Below are 20,079 nucleotides of genomic sequence, written 5' to 3' on the forward strand. Positions count from 1 at the left end.
TAAACTAAGTTCTATTTGTCAAATAATCTGTTAAATTACCTAAATAATGGGGAAACCATTTTTTCTCTAGAAAATTTGCTAAAGTGAGAGAGAAAACATACATTTTAATTTAAACGTTTCTTAAAAGTGCAAGAACGTACTCTCAGTGGAATGAAAAGTCTCATGTCTTTATAGTTCATTTTTTGAGAATTGGAATTTCAAATCTATTTAAGAAAATAAAATGTAGCTTTGAGAAGTTTTTATTCATGATAATGAGTTTACTTCTGTGTGTTTTATCCCAAGTCAGAGTATACTCCTACTTGGGGCCCCTCTTCTGTAAGGACTCCCCTCGCACAATCACCACTCCTGTCCCTCACATCTCAGAGCCTTAACTGTGTCCAGGCATCTCCCCCACCACATTACCTACAGCTTGAAGTCCAAGTTTCTTTCATGATACTTGAAGGCTTTGTACCATTAAGTCCCCTTTTCTTCCCAAGCTCTGTTCCTTACAGCTCACACATGGGTGAAGCATAAAATTGAGGTCTGCGGTCCATGAACTATTTTTCCTACCCTCTGGTTTATAGGCCAGCAGAAAGTGACAAAGTTGCCTTAAGTATGGACCTAAATGAGAAAGTTACCAACACTGACTGTTGATTTCATAGCCCAAGAAAACCTGTATGAGGTGGTAAATATTCTATTAGCAGTGAAGCCAATTATGTATCTATCATTCACCACTTGAATGTAGTTTTTAGAAACAGAACTATTGTAAGACACACAAGAAGCCTTGTGAGGGATTATCAGAAATAAGCAAGAGACCTGGCATCCTGGTGCTTGGGGCCTGTGGCTTCACTGAGAAGTTTGGAGACTAGTGTCATTTAGATGAGCACTGTATGAATATAGTACACAGGAAAGTGATCAGGCACCTGATCACTCACCACCACCTGGAAAGGGCCCAAGGAAAAATATTCCTTTAATCTGTATTGATATGGACCCAATATATGGAGAATCCACAGGTAGGATTCCATAGAAACATGAATCGCAAAATTTAGTGTGTAGGTGAATCACATGGTGATCTCGGTAAAACGCAGATTCTAAATCAGTGAGTCTCAGGTCGGGCCCAAGTTTCTGCATTTCTATGGATTTCACACACTGGTCTGTGGAGGCTTTATAAAGGCCTCCTGAGATGCTGGAGTCATAATACCTGCAAACTGTGAATGTTGCCTGATATGCAAAAGGTCTTTGGAGATGTGATCTTGGATGGGGGGATTATCCTGGATTATCCAGGCGGGGCCCTGAATGTAATCACACTTAATCCTTACAAGAAGAAGGCAGAGAGAGATTTGACTATCACAGAAGGCAACAGGACCACTGAAGCAACACCCTACAGTGCTGGCCTTGAAGATGGAGGAAGGGGCTGCAAGACAACAAACGCAGCTCTGGAAGGACAAGACAAGGAAACTGATTCTGTGCCAGTGCATCTGGAGGGAGCGTGGCCCTGTCTGTAACTTGATTCCAGACTCTGACCTCGAGAAATGACAGAATAGAGGTGTGCTGTTTTAGACGCTGTGGCTGTGTGAACGATCTTGGTCATCCCAGCCTCCAAACTATGAGAAATAAATCTGCTGTTTATAAGCTTCCCTGCCTGTAGTATTATATTAAAGCAGCCCAAAGAGATTAAGACAGACACCAAGCCTGCTATAATTTGTGACAGCAGCCACAGCGATCTAATGCACCAATGCTGGGGATCCTCAGGCTGCACTTGGAGTAGAAGCAAGACCACAGAGGAGAGGCCCTCCACCCAGACTGCACAGTAGAATCACCTGGGGAAATGGTCAAACAAAAAAAAAATGAATGTCCACAACCTATTCCTGCAAAAATATAATCAGAACCTGTAGGGGTGGGACATGAAAATCTCTATTCTGATGGCTCCTTGGATGAGTGTAATCAGAGGTCGGTGCAGCAGTAGCACAGTAGAATAAACACAAAATATAATTTTTCTTGTACTCATGCAAAACTCTTAAATTGCCCCAAAATATGGACACACTAGTCTGCTGGGTACCCCCACAAAACCAAACACCAGCTTCTCAAAATGCAGGGCTGGGCCAACATCTTACATGAAGACATTTCATGTTCAAGATTTAGCACATTGTTTCCCCTAAGTTGGAGAAAGATTCCTGGACTCACATTTACTAGGACTCACCAGCACTTAGTTCCAGGGGTGGGAATTCTTTGCCGGCACAACATGCATGAGGCTGGCCACGCCTTCAGTCCAACTCCCTCTCCACTTACATGCTTATAGTAAATATCTGACAAAACTTCGGTAAGCAGGACCCACGCCTGACAAAGCATCTTCTACCTGGGTGGGAAGAATGGCCTCGAAAGCCAGACTCAAGATGTCTCCAGGAGAAACATTCTGCTTAACAATTAGGGAAAACCAGCTGGAATGGGCATTTTAGGTAAAGAACTGTCAGCCTCCAGATGAACAAAGAAAAATAGTTTTGTGGGAGTGGCACCTCAGTTACCTGGGGAGTGCATTTTGCTCCGCATGACCTACCCATGTGCACTGTGTAAAGTTAAGCATTCATGGGAGCACCAGAAACTACTTTTATGGAAAAGGGGTCCCAAGTCATTGTTTTTGTGTGTTGACACTGAACTCCATCTTCTAGCACTTTCTCATCTGGGGGCTGGCGTCAGAGCAACCTGCTGGCAGAATCCGTGCCTTACTCACTTTATTGGAAATTCCTAGGCTGGAGCCTGGGACACGTAGATGCATCAAAAGTTGATCAGTTTGTTACATCTGACCCAAAGCGGTTATGCCAACAGGTCTACATTTACCTCAGTGGAGAAGTGATAAATCAATTCAGGGTCCTAACTATTCCCACTGCCACATCCTGGGGACATGTGACTCTTCAGACAGCAGCCTGAAATAGTGCTGTGGCTGCAGGGTTGAGGGGGGTCCCATTCACTGGGGAGCTTAACCAGCAGTGCTTCACCCGTCCCACCCTCACTGCACCAGGCAGGGCAGGCATCTGGGAAGACTGGCAGGATGTGGACTCAGACAGGCTTCCCAGGTGGCTGAGATGCCACCACTTACGAAGAAGCACTGGCGTGAAATAGAAGTCCCACAGTTGCTCAGAGGTGGCCACACATCTGTGCAAAAAGGTCAGTCAAGGGGACATAGAGTCCCCAAGTTTACTCCCCTGTGAAGTCGACTTTGGCTACTCTCTGAATACCTTTACAGAACTGGTTCACCCTGTCTTCAAGGGTTGATAGAAACTAAGAACCAAAGTAGGGCTCCTGCATCTCCTGTTGCACCTGAATTCGTCAGTGTTCCTCCCTCTAAGAGCCGCACGAGTACAGGTTCAGTTAAGCCCACGTTCCTGAAGGAGCACTGACCACAGAGGTGTCCGGGCTGCAGCCCACTGGGCACCCAGGTCCGTTTCCTCATCAGCAAGTAGCCTCCTTCGCCCAGGTCTGCAGCCCTGCTCTCTTCTGTGATCTTTTCTCATTCTGTTTCGTGGCTCAGAGAATTCATTCTCATCTTAAAGGGCTACATTTTAAAACCTGTCTGCTGTAACCTACTTCAGATTTTCTGTGAAGTAGGTAAGTCTGCACAGCAAATTAACTTTTCAAGATCTCACTTCTCATTATCATGCAATTATGAATGGAAAATAAAACATGAAAAAAGTCATGATAAATTGAATATAGTAATACGTTTATTAAGGTTAGGATGCATGGATAGACTTTTCTTAACAGAGGATAATTTAACAGCAACCAATTTACAGAATTGATAGTACTACCACATTTCAGCAAACTGAGGACATCAGGAAACTTATAGTTATTTGCTCTGAAAAATCCATTAAATGATCTACTACCTGTGCATAACGTATCACGAATGCAGTTAAGGAAGTTCATAGGAAAAGCGTGATCCCCTCCCCTCTCTCTGCCCATCCATCTTCCAGGAAGCCACAGGCTGTTGCTCACCACACTTGGCATGAGACCTCGACGCTGCTGCTTTTCCCCCTACATCACAACCGATTTCAAGTGGTGCTAGACAAAAACAGACTCTGAACACCAGGAGAAATCGGTCAGCCTGTGTAAGAGATGGGTCCAGTGGTGCTCCGGGGGTCCTGCACCTTGGCAGTGCAGGTGGCAAGTCTGACTTCAGCTGTGCGGCACCTGCAGCTGAATGTTCCAGGGCATCTAGGAGCAGGCGGACGGCGCTGATGTGGGGAGACAGTCCTCCCGGGATACATACCTCCCCCTTCCCTACTGCAATCCAGTACCAAACCCAGCATTGCCCAGTCACGCGCTCAAAGCCCTGCCAACAGGTTACTGCTGGCGGCTGCTGCTTCCTGTCCTCAGAAAGATAACAACGCCTGGCCCTGCTCAATCCACTGAGTTCACTTTGGACACAACCCAGTCCCTGTGCTGTCGCTTCCATAACCCAACACACTCAAGGGTGACTTTACTTTTCAAGTTCATTCTTTTTTGAGCCAGCTCAGGCAGCAGGAGGAGGAGAGCCGGTCCCACAAACAGCAGCTCCTCTGCAGTTGGCCCTTGGCTGTGCTGCAATCCTCACTCCTAAAACATTGGTTTCAAATGGTGCTAGATACAAAGATGGAAAAATCTAAGCCACCATGTGAAACCAGCTTCCAGAAAAGGATCTCACTGAGGAAAGAAGGGAGTTTTGATCGAAAGACCAGCTTCTGCCCCGAGCAGAAATGTCTTCTTGTAGTTCCACTTGTGATGGGACATATTATAAGGACTCATTAGAAAGGCAGGGAGGAGACTTACATTATGCTCAGGGAACATGAGACTCACAGCTCATGCTTCACACAGATGAGAGCAATACAAAACATGAATTCTAGGTTAATTCTGTTTAATTTCACAACCATTCTCTCCAAATTAGTATGCATATGATAAAACAGCTGAAAGTACTTAAATGCATTAATATCTATGTTAGTACTGCTTTGCATTTATAGAATATGTGAAGTATTTTGCAATATTATCTAACTTCATCAGGAAACTGATCCTAAACTGGTTGAAAAATTTGTCCAAAAGCATATGACTAGTGAATAATGTAGATCCCAGTCTAACTCCAAAGTCTGTGTTCCTGCCCCTCTGCTCACAGCCACCCACTCTGTAGCTGGACTACTGTTTCATTCTATTCTTGAACTTTTTTAAAACTTTTTTTAATTGAGTTATAGTCATTTTACAATACTGTGTCAAATTCCAGTGTAGAATACAATTTTTCAGTTATACATGAACATACATATATTCATTGTCAGTTGTTTTTCGCTGTGAGCTACCACAAGATCTTGTATATATTTCCCTGTGCTATACAGTATAATCTTGTTTATCTATTCTGCATATGCCTGTCAGTATCTAATATTTTGAAATCCCAGTCTGTCCCTTCCCACCCTCCGCCCCCTTGGCAACCACAAGTTTGTATTCTATGTCTATGAGTCTGTTTCTGTTTTGTATTTATGTTCTTCTTCTTCTATTTTTTTTTTTTTTTTAGATCCCACATATGAGTGATCTCATATGGTATTTTTCTTTCCCTTTCTGGCTTACTTCACTTAGAATGACATTCTCCAGGAATATCTATGTTGCTGCAAATGGCGTTATGTTGTTGGTTTTATGGCTAAATAGTATTCCATTGTATAAATGTACCACTTCTTCTTATCCAGTCATCTGTTGATGGACATTTCGGCTTTTTCCATGTCTTGGCTATTGTAAATAGTGCTGCTATGAACATTGGGGTGCAAGTATCTTTTTGAAGTAGGGTTCCTTCTGGATATATGCCCAGGAGTGGAATTCCTGGATCATATGATAAGTCTATTCCTAGTCTTTTGAGGAATCTCCATACTGGTTTCCACAGTGGATGCACCAAACTGCATTCCCACCAGCAGTGTAGGAAGGTTCCCTTTTCTCCACAGCCTCTCCAGCATTTGCCATTTGTGGGCTTTTGAATGAAGACCAGTCTGACTGGTGTGAGGTTATGTAACTCATTGTAGTTTTGATTTGCATTTCTCTGATAATTAGTGATACTGAGCATTTCTTCATGTGTCTATTGATCATTTGTATTTCTTCCTTGGAGAATTGCTTGTTTAGGACTTCTGCCCATTTTTGGATTGGGTTGTTTCCTTTTTTCTTATTAAGTCATATGAGCTGCTTATATATTCTGGAGATGAGGCCTTTGTTGGTTTTATTTGCAAAAATTTTCTCCCATTCCTAGGTTGTCGTTTTGTTTTATTTATGGTTTCCCTTGCTGTACAGAAGCTTGTAAGTTTCATTAGGTCCCATTTGTTTATTCTTTATTCTTGAACTTAATTATAGTGTAATTGAGAGCAGGTGGGAATCCTAGACAATATTTCTGCATAGAAGAGGGTCATTACTGACTGTACAACATGTAAAACTTGGGTGGAGATGGGACAACACCTGTTCTGCAAGAGGACAGGTGCTTTGATACTTGCTTTGTTTCCTTCACCTCCAGGTGCCTTTAGGGTCTCCATGGAATGGCAGTGGGAGTGGGGCGGGGGAAACTGGGGATGAACGTCCCTGTGGTGCATGTGCCGGACACCTGCACGATTGTGACACCAGCACCATGCTCTCCAGCCCATGATATGAGAAAACAACTCTTTCCCCATGAATGACCTTTGTTGGGAGATGCAGGTAGTCTTTTTCAAAGTGGTGCTCTATATCTGCTTGATTCTGAGGTTGTAGGGTGTTTCCTCAAAGGGGTCAATTCTGTGGAACAATCAGAAGTATACAGGCTGTTCAGTATGCTACATTCCAGCCTGAACCTTTAAAGCAGTATATTGAACTCTACACCTAGTCCTAAATTCTGTTTCTTTCATGGGAAAATCATGTGGAAACCTCTAGAACTCTTCAGTGGCATTGCACATATAAACACAGATGCCCAGTTTGGTTCAATGGTTAATTATTCTTGTTATGAATGGTGAGTTGGGAGCACTGTCTCTGCAATGTGAGTTTCAGAACAGCAATGTCAACTTCCCACTCAGTCTTAGATAAGCAAACAAGACTATTAACATCTGTACTTCAAAAAAGAAGCAATAAGACTTCTGGGTAGAACAACTATATGGCAATAAATTGGACAACTTAGAAAAATGGGCAAGTTTCTAGAAACATACACTTCACCAAAAATGAATCAAGAAGAAATAGATCACTTGAGAAGACCAATCACTAGAAGTGAAATAGAATCAGAAAAAAAAAAAAATACTCCCTGCAAACAAAAGTCCAGGATCAGATGGCTTCACTGGGGAATTCTATCAAATATACAAAGGAGAGTTCATACTGATCCTTCTCAAACTCTTCCAAAAGTTTGAAGAGGAGGGAACACTTCCAAACTCATTCTATGAAGCCACCATTCACCTTAATACCAAAGCCAGACAAAGACACCACCAGAAAAGAAAACTATAGGCCAATATTGTTGATGAACATAGATGCAAAAATCCTTAACAAAATATTAGCAAATAGAATCCAACAAACATTAAAAATATCATACACCATGATTACATTGGATTCATCCCAGGGGCACAAGGATGGTTCAACACACACAAATCAATCAACGTGACACACCACATCAACAAGAGAAAGAACAAAAATCATATGATCATCTCAATAGATGCAGAAAAAGCCATTGATAAAATTCAATACCCATTTATGAGAAAAACTCTTAACAAAGTGGGTATACGTGGAACATCTTTTAACATAATAAAAGCTATTTATGACAAACCTGGAGCCAGCATAATACTCAATGGAGAAAAGCTGACAGCTTTCCAGCTAAAATCTGGAACAAGACAAGGATGCCCACTCTCACCACTTCTATTCAATACAGAATTGGAAGTCCTAGCCATGGCAATTAGACAACAAAAGGAAATAAAAGGGATCCACATTGGAAGAGAAGAGGTAAAATTGTCATTATATGTGGATGACATGATACTATACAGAGAAAACCCTAAAGGCTCCACACAGAAACTACTAGAGCTAATATTAGAATTTGGCAAGGTAGTAGGATACAAGATTAACATACAGAAATTCAAGTTGCAATTCTTTACACTAACAAGGAGATATCAGAAAAGGAAAGTAAAAAAACAATCACTTTTAAAATTGCATACAAAAATAGAAAACACTTAAGAATAAATCTGACCAAGGCAGTGAAACACTTATACACAGAGAACTATAAAACATTGACTAAGGAAATTAAAGATGACTTAAAGGAAAGATATTCCATGTTCTTGAATTGGAAGAATTAATATTGCTAAAATGGCTTTACTACCCCAAGCAATCTACAGATTTAATATGATCCCTATCAAATTACCGAGGACATTTTTCACAGAATTAAAACAAATAATCCTAAAATTTATATGGAACAACAAAAGACCCAGAATTACTAGAGCATTACTGAAGAAAAAGAATGAAGCTAGAAGAATAACCCTCCCAAACTTCAGGCAGTACCACAGAGCTACAGTAATCAAAACTGCATGGTATTGGTACAAAAATAGGCAAATGGATCAATGCAACAGAATAGACAACCCAGAATAAATCCACAAACTTTCAGTCAATTAATCTTTGACAAAGGAGTCAAGAACATACAGTGGAGTAAAGACAGTTTGTTCAGCAAATGGTATTGGGAGAACTGGACAGCTGCATGTAAATCAATGAAGTTAGATCACTCCCTCATCCTGTACACAAAAATAAACTCAAAATGGCTTAAAGACTGAAACATAAAACAAGACACTATAAACTTCTTAGAAGAAAACATAGGCAAAATATTATCTGATATAAATCTCAGCAATATTCTCCTAGGGCAGTCTACCCAAGCAATAAAAATAAAAGCAAAAATAACAAATGGGACCTAATTCAACTTATAAGCTTTTGCACAGCAAAGGAAACTATAAGCAAAAGGACAACAAACAGAATGGGAGAAAATATTTGCAAAAGGGCTTAATCTCCAGAATATATAAACAGCTCATACAACTTAATAAGAAAAAACAAACAACCCAATCCAAAAATGGGCAGAAGACCTAAACAAACAATTCTCCAATGAATATATACAAATGTCCAATAGGCACATGAAAAAATGCTCAGTATCACTAATTATCAGAGAAATGCAAATCAAAACTACAATGAGATATCACCTCATACCAGTCAGAATTGCCATCATTCAGAAGTCCACAAATGATAAATACTGGAGAGGGTGTGGAGAAAAGGGAACTCTTCTACACTATTGGTGGGAGTGCAGTTTGGTGCAGCCATTATGGAAAACAGTATGGAAATTCCTCAAAAAACTAAAAATAGACTTACCATATAATCCAGCAATCTGATTCCTGAGCAAATATCCAAAGGGAACTTTATAAAAAAGGATACATGCACCCCAATGTTCATATCAGCACTATTTACAATAGCCAAGACATGGAAACAATGTAAATGTCCATCAACAGATGACTGGATAAAGATGCTGTGCATATTTATACAATGGAATACTACTCAGCCATAAAAAATAATAAAATAATGCCATCTGCTGCAGCATGGATGAACCTGGAGATTGTCATTAAGTGAAGTAAGCCACAAAGAGAAAGAAAAATACCACATGATATCACTTATATGTGGAATCTTAAAAAAAAAAAAAAAGACAAACTTACTTACAAAACAGAAACTGACTCACAGACATAGAAAACAAACTTATGGTTACCAAGTGGGAAGGGGATGGGAAGGGATATATCAGAAGTTTGAGATTTGCAGATATTAACAATATATATAAAATAGATAAACAAGTTTATGCTGTACAGCACAAGGAACCATATTCAATATCTTGCAGTAACATATGGTGAAGAAGAATATGAAAACAAATGTATGTATGTTCTTATGTGAGTGACGTATTGTGCGGCACATGAGAAATTGACACATTGTAAAATGACTGTACTTCAATAAAATATATTTTTAAAATTTTAAATTAAAAAAATAAAAAATAAAAGTTGAGGGTTCTGGCCTACCAATATGTTTAATCACATTGATTGACCTTTTTATTCTTTGGCAACTAATTGCAAGAAATTGTCAGCTCCTTTTGTTTGCTCTTTAATACCAGCCCTGTTACTTTTCTTTTAATTGTCATACAGATTTACTTGCAATTATACAAATAAATCTTGCTTACTGCTAATTTTCCAGCTATGTTTGGGAGATTGTTTCAACAGAAAATATTTTCCCTTTATCCATTTCATCTAACCAATACCTTACCATCTCAAGTCTAATGACATTCACTGTTTCCAAGAGTTTGGTACCTAATGCTCCCCTGTCCTTGTCTTTTTCATGCATTTAGTTGTCAAGGGCAATAAAACATTTAGTTGCTCAAGGGCAAGGGCCCCACAGAGTTGAGACCCAATATGATAATGACTCGGTGTTAATAGCTTACCTTCCCCAGGGGTGCTTTCCTAGGAGAAGAGGGAGACTAGTTGACATTAGCTGCTGGGAGAACAAAGGCCAAACCTCTCGTGATCCTGAAATCTATCAGGCCATGAGAGACTTCAGGAGCAGATCACTACCACGGAAATCTCAACTCTATTCCCGAATTATGCCTGATTAATGCCAAATACTGAGCAGGGGCCCAGGACCAGAGTGGAGTCCTGAGGGGTGTCTGCCCCATGGTGACCCGCTGCCCTGGGCGCCAGGTTTCTCTTTTCAGGTCGATGCACTCCATTCTTTAATCCAACGTTCTGGAAAAGAGACAAAGATGACCTCGCCAGCCGTAGATTGATTTCTACCTTCCTGCATCAGGCGGCAAGTCTGTTTACAAAGCAGCGGGGAACAAGCCACTTCCCTAAAGGGGTTTCAATGTTCCCATAGATTTGCAGAGGGAGGAGCCAGAGACGGCCCCATGAGGAAGTCTCAAAGCTGTCCTCGTGCAGTAAGGGTTATGCTCCAATCAGGGCGGTACTCTACCTCTCCAGGCCAAAGAGCCGCCAGGGCGCCAACGCCCCGCCTTACAGCCCGCCCATTGGCCCCGCCAGACCCTCACATTCATCCTTGGAGTGGCCCAGGCCACGCCCACCTGCATGACCACACTTGACACAGAATCCGGGGATTATTGCGTCTGGTAACTGAACACATAAAGGTCTCTTCTGGCTGGTGTCAGGTTTACCCTTGATCTCCTGGAAAATGAGAGCATCTTATGCCCCTCGCAAGGAGCCTCCATCCTGCCCCAAGAGTCCCCCTTTTCCTTGGAGCTTCGTGGGAATTCTTTTGATAGCCCTAGTGCTACCAATACACATGATCTCTGGTAGGAGCCTGGAGAATGACCCACGTAGTAAACGAGCGTGTCGGGGAGGACAGAGGGTGGAGGGACCATCGCTTGGCGGCTCGGGGCCGAGGCGCCAGGCTGGCGTCCTAAAGAGTTAGGGTGGAAGGCATGGCCAGAGTCTCCCTGAGTCTTCCTGTTGGTACCCACGGGGGAGGGGATCACATAGTGCTCGAGGAGAAGGTTTGCTTGGAGGTGGGCGCTGAGTGTTGTGGGGTGGTGATCACCGCAGGAGTTTACCCAGGGCCAAGCTGGGTCCTTAGCAAAAGCTTGTAGGGTGTTTTCAGGACTGAGCCAGCTCAGGACAGGAACGTGGACCTGGTGATGGTGGTGACTGCTTGCTCCTGAGTACCCAGTGCTGCAGATGTTGCCAGGCTGGTGCTGTGCCTATGGGGAGGGTTTGCCCTGTGGCCCTGGGTGGGGTGACAACTTATGTGTAGGGTGTTTGTGCCCTAGTCAGCTGAGATTGGGGAGCCTGGGCCGAGTGTACCCTAGTATGTGCTTTGTGGAAGTCGTCAGCCCAGTCGTGCCCAGGGTGGGACAAGGAAATGAACTATTTGCTTTGTATGGGGCTTACCAAAACAACATAAAAAAAAAAAAAAATGACAGCCAAACCTAGTGAAAAATGAGATCCTGAAAATGAACTATAAATGATGTCCATGAGTTTTTCCCATGTAGCTGAGAGACTAAAGCTGAGGCTCATTCACTAAGTTTTTTTTTTCTTTTTCGTGTTTCATAGAATTGAGTAAATACTTTAAAATAAATATATGCTAAAAAAGACATGCTTAACGTAGAAAACATTCACAACAAAGAACACCCATTTTAAAAACTTTGGTATATTTCCTTCTGTCTTTATATGTAGATGTCTTTCCAGGCCCAAGTTATTTTTAGGATCCTAAATTACATATACAGTTTGTATTCTGCATTTTTTCCTTAGCAGCATTCAGCCCCCAAATATTTGCCGTCTATGTGGGAGATCCTGGTGGGTTGGTCATGAGAATGCACCGGTGAGCAATAACACACCATTCCCATTTTCATGAGCCTTCGTTCACTATTTGTCTGTCTGTGCACTCACACGAATACATGCAGGGGCTGTGTTTTGCTCTCTGTGAGATCCCCGGTGCCAGGAACACATTAGGAAATCAAATATTTGCTAAAATGTATTGGGTGTGGCAGACAGTAGGCAAAACATAATACTAATGAATATGTTATAACCCAAGAGAGGCCTGGAGGAAGGGAGCAGGATTCTCTGACAGAATATAACAAATGTCTGGTGCAAGGGAAGACTTTTCTGCTCATCAAACAGCCCAAACTCTGCCACTTTGGTGCTTCTACACTTGCTGTTCCCATGGCCTTGGAACATTCTCCTCCTGCCTCTTGGGTTATTGACTCCTTCTTATTCTTACTTGGTTGTGATGCCCCCTCCTCAGAGGGACCTTCTCTGACCCACTATTTCCAGTAGAAATACACACTCTAGCTCAAATCCTCCCTAACGGGTAGTCACCCTCCCAAACTATGTTTTCTGTTCCCTCCTCACTAGACTGCAGGGATCTTAGCTGTCTTGTCACACTGGTGGTTCCACATGACCATTTTCTTTTGCCACATTATCAACACTCTTGTATCACTATCAAATACTAGAAAATTAAAGGTAACATTTGGCTGGGACTTAGAGCCCAGGAGAAACTTCTTCTTCCAGGAGGAAGGTTCTCTAAAGACCCATGCTTAGGATGGCCTTTCTGTGGTGCCTACAAATCTAAGGCCGGGCAATGAGGTTCAGAAAGGATCAATCTTCCCCTGATTGTAGGCTCCTCAGGGCTCACAATTGTCCAGTCTTGCTTGTTACTGAGTATTTGAAAACTTCATTTCTAGGTAGGAGTGGTGCGGGTGATGGAACAGTGGTAGTAACAAGAAATCACAGGGAATATTTGAAAGAATAATAATGTTTAGAGCAAAAAGCTTAAAGGTAGAAGTTGAAGGAGATGATGAAAACTATTAAAATGGAGGAAAATGGATGAAGTAAAATGAATAGGATGCATCATGGAAGATAACAGAACTAGAAATGAAAAGGAGGAAAACAAGTTTAAGTTTAAGGCTGAAATGTGAATCAGGAGAGATAGGAGACTTAGATAAAGTACCAATGAGAACCCACTATACCATGTAGGGAAAGTATTGGATAAAATAAACACTTCACTGAAGCAGCTCACGACGAGGTTTTGTAAGCAGTGTTGTGCCTGGGAGCCCTGCCACCTCAGAGGTAGTTGCCAACTGGTAGGAGATCACAAAACGGACCCTTTGTCGAATTTCGAGGTGAGTCTTATTCCTTCATAATGGGTCTGCGTTTGGGGGCAAAACCCATAGTCTCCTTTTATGTGTGATCTCATCTGCTTATTTTTGGTGTTTTGATTCTTCCTAATGAAAGAAGCCAGGATCAACAAGTGCTCCCACAGTAGTTGCTTGGTTTCCTTACACTGCGTATTACAGTACAAGGAGAGCACTGCTTATTGGTCAGCTGCTGGATTACCATATTTAATACTGGCAGACAGGAAACAAAAGAAATTAGGTGGTCAAATCTTTCTCCAGTGCATAAAGCTTTAAGATGATTACTTTCAGTATTAGATTCATTATATTCTGTTCTTTACCATCGTTTTCTGTTTGACAGCAATGGTACCTGAAAACCAAAGTCTTGTGAATAGCTACGATGCGGGACATACTGGGCTAGGTGCCGTGGCCACATGGATGAGTGGAGTCCACTATATTATGTATTAAACACAAAAACACATGATAGTGAGCTGAGAGAGCCATGCGGAGGAGAGTCCAAGAGAAGGGGCTGGTCACTGCCTCCCCACAGGAAGCAGAGGGTACTTCCTAGAGGAGATGTTGAGTGGATTAAGTCAAGGAAGATGAGAGCTGAGCAGGAGTTGCTCCTGAGCAGGAGGAAGGGTGCTCAGAGCAGAGGGAGCAGTGTGAGCAAAGGCTGAGAGACGTGGTAGGGCTCATGGACTGCCTAGCTACCCAGTGTGGCAACAGTAGACAAAGGGGGCAGGAGGAAGGCCAAGGAGTAGATCACAGAGTGAATAGTTATGGGAAAACAGGATAGTTAGGAAAGAACAAAGACTATCATAAAATCCAGACTATGATGTTGTTCCTTGTTCTTTTGGGGCAATTTGAGATCTTTCATTTGATTTAGCACGATGCAAATCTAACCTAAGTTTCCTTTAACTTCCCCAGGCTCAATAGAAGTCCGTTTTTTGAGGAATAAATTGCAGACAGACTTTGTTGTCATAATCATACAAGGGTTCCAGATGACAGCCAGTGATGGAAATTAGTGCTGGTAGTGGAACCAGCCTGCCTGGCTTGACCCTGGTCTGCTACCTATTGGAAATATATTTTTGGGCAAGCTACTTCACCTTGCCATGGCTCAGACTGCTCATCTTAAAGAAGTGGAAACAGTACCCAACTCATAGGAAGATTATGAAGGATAAGTTAGTTTAAAACCACTAAAATAATGATTATCACAGGTAGTCCTTAACTGGCTATTTTTAAAATGATTAATATCACCACTGTTGTTCTAAGAAACAAGTTCTGGAGTTGTCTATTGCCAATCTTTAGGAAAAAATTTCATAAACTCTTTCGAGTTCACTTTTTTTTTTTTACTTTTTTTAAATTGAAGTATAGTCAGTTTACAATGTTGTGTCAATTTCTGGTGTACCGCACAATGTTTCAGCCATATATGAATATATATATATATATATATATATATATATATATATATATATTCATTTTCAGGCTCTTTTTCACCATAAGCTACAAGATATCTAACATACACCATAAACTATTTATCTGTTTTATATATACCAGCAGTATCCACAAATCTTGAACTCCCAGTTTATCCCTTCCAATCCCCTTCCCCTCTGGTAAACATAAGTTTGTTTTCTATATCTGTGAGTCTGTTACTCTTTTATAAATAAGTTCATTTGTCTTTTATTTTTAGATTTGAGTTCACTTTTAACAATGTTAAAATCCTATTTTTAATCTTAGAAGTAATGTAGAATGGGTTTAAAATAAAATAAAAAATATTTTGACTTGAAAGAAATTAAAAATTCTGATAAAGGGAAACAGTTGTAAATTAACCAATAGAAAAGAAAAAAAAATGGAAACAGGCACAGAAACAGAAGTGAAAAAAGTGATGATTTGAAGATATTACTGGAATAGTTTGGCTGAACAGTAATGAATTTGAATTTTGCTCCAAGAGTGTGCAGAACTGATAACACTGCTCCTTCAGTTCTGGCACAAGGCACTGGAAACGCAGTGACAAATTAAACATGGTGCTAAGAAGGTTACAGCCTCTTGGGAGTATAAACAATAATCAATTACAGTGTGAAAAGTGCTGTGAAAGAACTAAATTGGGGCATCATGAGGAAACTTCACCCAGTTTTTTGAGTGACATGTCAAAAGCCTTAAGGAAGATGTGGCATCTGAGAGGAAACTGAAAGATGAGTGGGTGGGAGGAATGGCAGGGTCTGTGGTCAAAGCTGAAGTGACATGGTGCACGGAGGTCGAGCGTGCTGCAGTAAGTTATTTAGTGGGCACTGCGAGTGGAGTTGAATGGGGCTTAGAGCAGCGTGCTGGAGTGAGCTGGTGTTAAAACTCTCCGAGCTGTGGCATGGAGCCCTATAGACTTTCCACGAGGGCAACAGGGAGCCACTGAAAGGATTTGACTTGGAAGAGCCTTGGCCACTGCGCCATGTCAGTATTACTCGGGTAGCACTGTGAAAGTGACCTGAATGACAGGTAGAAAGACTGGTAAGGAGATCTATTCAGGGACTCTTGTAGCAATCCAGAAAAGAATTGAGAGTGGCTTGAATTAAAGCTAGTACACCAGAGATTGACAGAATGTAACTGATTATACTTCAATAAAAAGCAAAACAACAAGAAAATAATGAAGTAGAGATAGAAACAGACGGAACAGGTATTTTTCAGTTGTGGAAACCGTGTTCTTGTGTGCCGGGTGTAAGAGTCAAGAGAGACCACACTGAGGCTTCATTGTGTTATTTGAGAGAGCGTAATACATTCCAAGTGCAGCCGTGCTGGGGAGGCAACTGAATACATAGACGTGGCATCCCAGCTAGAGATGTGGGATGGAGAGAGGGACTTGGGAGGCAGCTCTCTTCAGTGGTAATGACATCATGAGAGTATATATTCTCACCTGGGGGACTTTGCAGAACGAAATCAGCAGCATTCCTTGAACAACCTACGAGGGACATCACATTATCCAATCAGGCAGAGAAAGGAGAGCAGGAGAGGACAGGATGAAAACCAGGTGGTGGTTTGCTACCTGGAAACCAAGGAGAGAGAGCTTTTAAAGCAGGGAGGGGAATGGAGAAAGAACGACCATTAGCTCCCCATGTTATAAACAGGGCACCTAAAATTACTGAGGGATAGCATGTCAGAGTGAGTTTACCAAGAACAAGCTTACTTAATTACTTTGAAAGTAAGTTAAGTGACTTATAACTGAGTGGGAACTGAGAAATAAAATTTATAGGTTCAATATTAAAGCCTGTGCTTTGAAGAAGCAAAGAAAGTTTTAAAATAGGTTGTGTAGACAGTGAGAGAAGGGGCAGGATAGTCAGGTTTCACTGAGTTTCCAGTTTTGGTCAGAGACCGTGATTCTTGAAGGTGCCACCTGGGCAGGGGTGTGGGTTTGTGCTTATGTCATAGGTTTACTTTTAATTCTTGCAAGCAGGCAGAGAGTGCTTGCATAGTCTTTGAAAGTACATAGAGAATAAACAATTCTCTTGGTTCACAGCAGAGCACTACTTCACATGCCTGAAACTCACCTGGAACACTGGGGAATTTTCTGAATGCAGCCTATCGCATTATGTAATGGCGTCTAGAGTTAAAGAAGAGCATTGCAGCCCAATAATAATTGTATTGTAAACTATCCAGAAAAACCTCAGTCAAGATGTTCTTTTTCTGGAGCTGAGAATCTTTAATTTGAAAATCCTCTTAAGAAGAAAATTCAATGTTCTGAGCAGAAGATGAATTTGATTATAAAAATGTGTGATATGAGGGTCAATTATTACAGTGTAAGAAGTGTGCAGTCTACTGATTGCCCAAGCAGATTCTAGGCTGCACGTGGATGAAAGTATGTCTCTCATGATGCATTTTAGTGAAGAGAAATACTTCAAGCTAGTCGAAGGGACTAAACTCTCCAACTGACATTTCTTTTTCCATATAGACAGAGCACTACATGTGAGAGTCATATTAGGAATTCTCTCTCCTGTGACTTCAAGATAGTCACTGAAATCAAATGCATAAACAAAGAACACTTGTATAATTTAATTACAAGCATGCTGTTAACTTGAGCTCTTTCTGGGTGATTCTGGGAAATGCTAGAATGACGTAATACATTTGTTTCTAGTATGGAATTAGATACCATTTCTATCCCATGTTTTTTACCCATAGTAACATGAGAATGTCTGGCTCAGGGTATTCAGTAAATTTACTACTATTAATAAAATTCAACTCTATATTAATCTTGTTTTTAAACAATGCTTTTAATAACTACAGCTTTTTGGTTTTTGCTTTTATTTGGGGAATTTTATTGAGGAACGTTCATGTATCAAGATCTGCATAGTGGGAATGTTGAAAGCTAAATGTTGAAACAATTTCAGGCCATGATGTAAATGAAATGTTGGGCAGTATGTCAAGAGAGGAGTTTAGAATTGAGAATATGGTGTGAAAAGTGGGAAACATTTCACTTGTTTAGAGTTCTCTCTTGAGCAGTCTCTCAATCTGAAGTAAGACCAGGATCCAGGGAGTAAGAAAAAAAAGATTCCTCAGGGATCAAAGTAGGTCTGTCTCCCTTCTTCTTGGGTCCTTAGCCTTAAAGGAGGGGCCGCTGCTTTCCTTTAACCCTTTAAGACTAGATGTGCCTCCATCACATTATTTTACATAAGTTTTCTAACAGATTTGTTAGGTTGTCAAGCCCACAGATAATTAAAAGGAAGAGGAATTGCTGAAGTAGGAATGACACTCTTCTAGGGAGGAACTCCTCCTCCTTCCAAAAAACACCCCAGAATAAAACATTCTAAAAGCATAGCAATATAGTATCTTTCCTGTCAGGATCTATTAGATAAACAGCCCAACTGCTACTTCAGGGAGCTTCTAAGGAAATGCATGGTCTAATGATCAGTGAAGGAAAATTGAATTATATTTAAAGCAATGTCAAGAAAGCAATTTTTAAATGTAAGTCTATTCAAAGTAGTAAGTTTTTATATTTAAATGGCATCTATTCATAACATTCTTTAATTCATGAATATGAAATATATGAAAGTCATATATTGAAATACTTAGTCCACACCTATTTTGATCAATGAAACCCACAATGTTCACTTAATAATCACCTCTTACCATAGCATTTCTTGAGAACCCACTGCCTAGAATGTGTAATAAGAAAAGAAGGCATATGACCCTGACCCTTAGGAACTTGCCTTCTGAGAGGAATCTGAGCCTGAAGTGACAAGTGATCATAGGATTGTGTTTCACACTATGGAGAAGTAATCTGAGCAGAGTCCTTTGTGCTATAGAAGACCTCTTAGAGGAAAGGTGAGTTTTGGAGTGAATTTAGAAAAAAGTGGAAAAGGATGCATACCTATATCTATGTGTATACATTTAATACCAGGTAGATCGATTCTTGTTGTCTTCCATTTACTGTTGAATGAAAATTTAGCTTGTTCCTCAACAAATCAAAAGCTAATTGGATGTTATTTAAAGTAAGCAAGGCACCTACTCCACTGCTCCAACCACTTGGGTAAAAGCATCTGACAATCGCTAAAAATCTCGCCATGAACTTTTCCATTTTCTCTGTACTACCTACTTGCTGCTACGCCATAGTACCTGGCTGGTGAAAGAGATAAAATCCTTAATTTTCTCTTTTTATTCTCTTATCCTTAGGTTTCTGTGTTTCTCCTCCAGTCATGGATTACATGACCATCAGTTCTGTCAATAAAACCCGTTACGAAAGTGGGGAAGTGGTACGCTACCGCTGTCATCCGGGATACTCTTATAAGGAGTGGCCTTTTTACTTCACAGCTGTATGTCTGCCAAATGGCACATGGCAAAATCCTAAAAAAACCTGCATAAGTAAGGAAACAAAACTCTTTGGTTTGTTGTTTTTTGCTTTCTCTAGAGATTTTTACACATTTTAAGGTCTGTTTTCTGCTACAACAATGATGATTTTCTTATGCAAAACTATATTTTAGATATCAGTGCATTTATTTTTCAAGCTGTGAGAAAGCTCCAGGGAATCTTTTCTTGATGATTGGTTGCTGTTTTAAGTTTGGCCTCATAATAATTAAAGTAATATTTCATCACTAGAATTTTGATCTTGATTTAAATGTTTTGAAACTGGTATTAAAAATGAATTTGAAATTTTTCTTTTAGAATCATCATGTTTAAGGCCAGAAATAAAAAATGGTGACGTATTCCCCCGGGGTGTATCATTTTTGTTGGGAACACAGATTCACATTTATTGTAAAAGGGGGTAAGTACATTGCTCCTTAGATGAAATAAGGTAAATGTTATGATTTCTTTGCTTCTCAGCTGAAAGCTGATTTCATTTTACTTTCTAGGAGACAAGATATTCTTGTAGCCAGACAGCTCTGGGGCTTTTTAAGGAGACTGAAAAGATGTGTCATTAATAGAAATTTAAATTGAAGAAAAGTGAAATTGTATACTTAACTATATGTAGTATTAAGCCTATTGAAAGCATCAAAAAT

The 20,079-nt window shown here is 40.7% G+C and overlaps 1 long non-coding RNA gene across 1 annotated transcript; it reads left to right on the forward strand.

The window, feature by feature from the left end:
• The first annotated feature begins 13,557 nt into the window (after positions 1–13,557).
• LOC135318750 (uncharacterized) lies at positions 13,558–19,834 on the forward strand. Its single transcript, XR_010377071.1, has 3 exons — positions 13,558–13,606; positions 19,256–19,444; positions 19,745–19,834. It is a non-coding gene; the product is annotated as an uncharacterized LOC135318750 (long non-coding RNA).
• The last annotated feature ends 245 nt before the right edge of the window (positions 19,835–20,079 follow it).

Source organism: Camelus dromedarius, chromosome 21, assembly GCF_036321535.1.
Source record: "Camelus dromedarius isolate mCamDro1 chromosome 21, mCamDro1.pat, whole genome shotgun sequence".
Lineage (NCBI taxonomy): Eukaryota > Metazoa > Chordata > Mammalia > Artiodactyla > Camelidae > Camelus > Camelus dromedarius.